Source organism: Haplochromis burtoni, unplaced genomic scaffold, assembly GCF_018398535.1.
Source record: "Haplochromis burtoni strain Fernald_Lab_line unplaced genomic scaffold, NCSU_Asbu1 Contig_1316, whole genome shotgun sequence".
NCBI lineage: Eukaryota > Metazoa > Chordata > Actinopteri > Cichliformes > Cichlidae > Haplochromis > Haplochromis burtoni.
The window spans coordinates 18,699-24,509 of NW_024583677.1; the positions used below are offsets into that span (position 1 = coordinate 18,699).

The 5,811-nt window shown below is 40.4% G+C and overlaps 1 long non-coding RNA gene across 1 annotated transcript; it reads left to right on the top strand.

Annotated features, from left to right (window-relative positions):
• Window positions 1–2,375: 2,375 nt before the first annotated feature.
• LOC102296092 lies at window positions 2,376–5,254 on the top strand. The gene is made up of 4 exons (XR_317915.3): window positions 2,376–2,686; window positions 3,576–3,654; window positions 3,918–3,984; window positions 4,845–5,254. It is a non-coding gene; the product is annotated as an uncharacterized LOC102296092 (long non-coding RNA).
• Window positions 5,255–5,811: the final 557 nt, after the last annotated feature.

Here is a 5,811-nt window from a genome sequence, read left to right on the forward strand (position 1 = left end):
ATTGTCTTAGTTCAAACTATAGGATCAAAGACATTCCTTTGTCTAACCACCTCTCCAGCCGATTTGGTGCAGGGGGAGGCTGACGTTTTATTGTAGATACATCCTATCTGATGGTTTTGTTTGATGTTTGGTAAGCTTCCCGCCCTTTTATGGTTTCACTGTGTTGTGTATGGTGAACCAATACAGGAACTGAACCATATACTGGGTGTGGGGGAGATTATCCCCTTATGACCAAGGATGTTGTGATCAGAAAGTCACGCACACAGAGAGACGCACACACTCACTCAAACACACACCCACACACACATTCTTGCACACTTGCTTATACGTGCACACACATACACACATATAGGGCCTTGTCTTAGAACTGGGGGGGTTTACGGTGGGAGGTGCTTGTGTTGTGTATTGTAACAGTTTTCAATAAAAAGGCTGCGAGGAAAACTGCTCTTTGAAGGATTTGGGCTAGAGACAGGTGAGGAGCATTAAGCTCCACCGCCTGGTTCTGATCAAGCTTCCCTCATTAGCGAGTAAAAGACCGGTTGAAGATGTTCTGTCTTGTTTTCGTTCTTCATGAGCCATAAGTCTCTAAACTAGCTGGGCCTGTGGAAACACAGACTCAACAAAGTAAAAGTAAATGTAAAGGAATGTCAGTACAGTTATTTCTTAGTTTTTTGTTGGTATTATGGTTGGTTTATCCTGATCGCCATATCCTGAGTATGGTTAATTCCCTTCCTATAGAGCCCAAGTCATCTGTGCCTCTGAGTTTGAGCTTGTAAACTTCTCCTTGATCTGTAGTCTGCTTATTTTTGGCGGTTTAACCAGCCTCTGGAGCTCAGAAAGTTTATGAACTCCGCTGTGAATTCTCTGTTTGGACTTTTATGTACTTCAGTTGTCCATCTAACTGAACAGAACATGATAGAACATGAGAGGTGTTCCTGAGAGAACATCATGATATTGAACATTGAAACATATTGAAAACTCTTTGCATCATTAAAATACAAATTCATCAAGTCAGGGCACACTGTTGTGAGGAAATAGGGCTGTTCAATATAACGATATATATCGGATGACGATATAAAAACATCTATCGTTTCATTTTACGCTATCATTTGTTTCGTGGTGTCGCAAAATAAACTGTTTACGGCAATATTTTTTCATCGTTTTGATGGTGACTGTAGTGGCTATATTAATTTCTTAAAGTTCGCTCTTTCTCTTATATTTAATATATGCACACAACAGGGTGTGTGCGTTGTCGTTAGCAGCAACGACAGTAAAACCATCACGTGTCCGCTTGTTTATTTTCCACATAAACCTTTCACAATAAAGCTCAAGATCTTTTCAAAATAAACTGAATCACGTGAAAGATTATGCAGAGTGTTTACAGATGAGAAGCAAAAAGAGCCGCCACGTGCTAAAAATAAACCTTAGACTCAAATGTTAGAACAGGCTTTTCGCCGCAGCACACTGTGTAATAAATACTCACAAAGAAAATGGCGGCCGTTACAACTTATGTCTAAAAATTTATAGTTTCGCGCATCAGTTAAAACACTCGACTCCAGGAACACGACGCCCAGCTGGAAACGCTTCAGCTGCCTGAGATTCACAGAATTTATAGAAAATGTTACATTTTTGTGATTTATATCGTTATCGGGACGATAGATGTCTTATATCGGGATATGAGATTTTGGTCATATCACACAGCCCTATGAGGAAGTTCTTCCAAACTCCATTACTGGCTGTATTTGTATCCCACTGCTGTTTGGTGGTTTTAGCCAGAGGTTTTGAAGTGATCCATGTCTCTGTTTCTATGTCAAATCTAATGAAGTCTTCCCCATTATATCCATAAAGTTCAAAAGCAACAGTCTGTTTCATCTCATCATCCTGTTCACAGCCCATAATCTCCTGGATAATATGAACACATGAAAGAGAGACAGAGACTGAAGTAAACTACACTGAGACTCTGAATCCAACTCATTCTAGCTTCTGTAGCATCTGTCACAGGTTTTAAAGAAATTTTCAGACTCCAAAGTGAAGTTTTTCTGATCTAATCTAGTAAACAAACAAACAAACAAACAAACAAACAAACAAACAAACGAATAAGTAATAACAGTAGTGGTAGAATAGTTAAATTCATGTCTTGCATATTTCCGCAATCCTCTATCCATAATAACATACTGTGTATGCTTAAATTGTATATAGTGTATTATCTTACTTATTTTTTATTTGATTGTATTTTATTTCTATTTTTTATATTTTTCTTTTGCTATCTTTACCTGAGCTGAGGTAATGCAGTGGTTCCCCGCCGTGGAATCTTATCTTATCTTAAATAAATAAAAGAACAGCAAATAGAAAAAATGTTAGAAACATACCTCCAGTCTGGTTTGAGTACTGCTTGAAACTTCTAGTTTCATCTGTTAGTAGCTGTTTATAATGTTTGCAGTTCTTAATCAGTGTTTCCCATTGACGTGGATCATCTTCCATAGACTCTCTTATCCAGTCTTGTCTCGGTTCTAGTGTTTTCATGTTGCTGTCATAGTGAGCTTCTAAAATTCCCTCAAGATCTCCTGCTGTCATATAATCTGGGGTGTTTGGAACTTCAGAACACGACATGAAAAAGTCTTCAAGGAGTGTTTGACTGTAGGACAGACACAGTTAATACAATTAAAACAACAGTCTGACTGTACATGTGAGTACATGAGTACATGTGACTTTTCTATTTTGCTAAAGGGATACTTGGCAACATTATTCGAGTTTAGTTATTGTAAACCATTATTTATTCTATTTGGAATAGTTTTGTTGAGTAAATTCAAAATTGTATTTCTTGACATGATCATGATCTTACCTGTAGATCCAATATGAAAGAGCAAAATGAGCATTATTTGGTTCATCATTGTGTTTAGATAATTGAGTTAAAGTGAAGAAGTCGGAAATGGTTTTACAGGTTTGTTCAGTCTGAAAATGTTTCCTGGTTTCTGTTACATGCTGAGTATTTGAAGCGTGTTCTGGTGAACAAATGTTTAATCCAACTATTTCAGAGGTTATTCTATAAAAAGGCTTATGTTCTAAAAGACTTGATCAGTGTTTTTGTGAAAACTCATCGTTTTTCGTTTGGGCCATTCGCCTGCGTGTGTGTTTGTTAAAGTCTAAAAATAGGGCACCTTACACAGCACAGATCTTGGCACATTAAACACCTCAGGGTACTTTTTTCTTGTTGGGTTTTTTTTTCCCCTGTGATGCTTCCTGGTTTAAATTTTGCAAATATTTAACACAGAGAGCTTAGCATACTGAATGTGGTTCAGTTACTCAGCTTAAGAACATTTAAATATTATACTGTATTTCTAAGGCACCTTTGATTCCATCATAATTTGAATATGTTTTAAATCTCATGTGATTTAATGCGATACACATTAATGCATTATATACTACGAAGAAAAAAAATTCTGCCAGCATTGAAGAGGGGCCACAGGATTTGGCTATACAAGTCTTATTATTAAGCAGAAACATACGTAAAAGTAGTTTCTAATTCAAATAGTGTGAATGTTAAGGTTAAATGTTCTGTCATGACGTTTCACCAGATTTCAACAAGACGTACAGCTGTTAACTCTGACTGGAAAACTTCATCTTGGATCCTTTGGCATAATACATCTACACTGTGTGAGTCAATAGACACTCTCTAATGTTTAAAAGTCACCCTGAGATGAGACCATAACCAAATGTTGTCTGCTGGAGTCATTACTGTATATGATTTTGGGACTATAGATAAATGAAAATGTGAAATGAAAATGTTTGAATAATGAATCCAAAATACCTCACTAAATGTCCCGGATGAGCCTCAGACTCATCCTACAGTTTTTATTTGTTCATGCTGCATGATATATTGATTAAATATATCATCTGTCTTTCTATGTGCTGTACAGTAAGGTTGGAAGTCATGCACACAAAAACCTTGAGGAGCTTTCTGTGCTGCCCCCCTGTGGTGACAGTGTAAGTTACTGTTAATATTGGAAGGAAAGGCAGGAGAGACACTTTCAAAGCCTGTTCTGCTCCTATGTGTCTTACAATGTAATTAATAACACATGATTAAACATTCTTTCATAAAGTATTCGTACATATTGTAAACAAATTAGATAAATTTTATAAGAAAAAAATGCCAACCATATTTTACAGTCAAATCTAGTGGAGTTTAAGTACCTTAATTTTCTTTTCTTTTCTTTTTTTTGCCTGTCCCGTTTGGTTCTTTTGCCATCAGAATTGTTGTCTACAGGCAAAGAAAGATGCCCAATGGATTTACTTTACCAAATGGACCATCCCGGCCTTGCCATATTGGTCTATTTGATTCACCTTTGCTTTCATTGTTTATTTTACTTTCATTTGCTGAACACGGGACAAACTTGACTGGGGAAAAGAAAAGGGAGAAAGAAAGAGGGAAAGAAAAAGAGCGGGGAGGAGGGCCGGTGATAAGGGGCAAAAACCAACAAAACAAACAGACAAAAAATACATATATCAATCACCTGGATCACCTGTTGAGAAAGAAAAAAAGAGAAAACAAGCAAAGAAAAGGAGAGCTGTCATGGTCCCTGTGCCTCACCAGCTGATCCTGTATTAGGCAACATGTTTTTTCTCTTTCTCTCTCTCACCTGCCGGGGCGGTGCTCATTATGGGCTCCCGCCCCTGGCCCACGCACCTGCTGCCTATCGGGATGATCGCAAGGCCGATTTAAGACAGCAGCACTGTGTCACTCGTCGCTGGATCGTTGAGCTATCAGCGTCAGTCTCTCAACCATTAGTGAGGTAAACTCCGTAAAGTTGTTTCCGTTCGTCATTAACCCCTATCTCTGTGTGCAGATCTACCCCGGACCTTTCCCTGCCTGCCTGTTTCCGTGTGGACGACTGAGTGGATTTGTGTTTCCCCAGTGTGGGCAGTCCTGGCGTTCCATATGAAGAGAGAGAGCCTTTGGAGTGCGTCTGATTCCCGTCTTTCCCCTCACATACCCCGGAACCCTGGACCCCCCTCCCTCCAGCACGTTGCAAATAGCATCACCTGGTGTCGTTGTTTAAATAAACTGATTGTTAACTCTGTAAAGATTCCCGGTCTGCGCCTCAGTCCGTTAACTAAAACGTGACAAGAGCAAAGGAGAGCCCCAGATAAGGGGTCGCTCAGCAGCCGCAGAGCAGAAGTCAGGGGGGGTTGCAGTGACGTGCCCGTGAGCTCCGCCTGCAGTCAGCTGTGCCAGAGTAACCGAGCCCCAGGCCGAGAGGCCGAGGGCACCCCACCACCTTCGTGATTGAGGTGAGAGACAAACGACCACAAGTGCGTCAAAACAATGATTTTATTAGGCGGTGGGTACCTGGACGCCCATCCCCGGACACAAAGACCCATCAATGCACCGATGTCTGAGGGCGTCTGGCAATGGCAGGGGAAGTGGTGGTAGGGGGAGATAGGCCTCCATACCTTGGAGGGCCTAAGATGTCCCCAGAGAGGTGGCGTCTGATACCCAACCTGACACATCGACACAAACCAACAGGCACACACAGATACAAACATCCATTCACACCCTTATGTTTTCACATGCAAATACTCAGCACTCACCCAGCGTGGAGACAGACATAAAGAGACACTGTACACACAATCACACTCCCCAAGCGTACTCTAGACCCCAGGTCTAGGTACCCTTGCCCCTGGAGGGGGAAACTGCACCCAGACCCAGTACCTTAATTTTCAAGTTCTGTTCAGGATAATCCCAGTAACAGACTGGAACTGAACCAGTGACCTTGTGCATGTAATTAAAATGTGTAAACCACAAACTACACC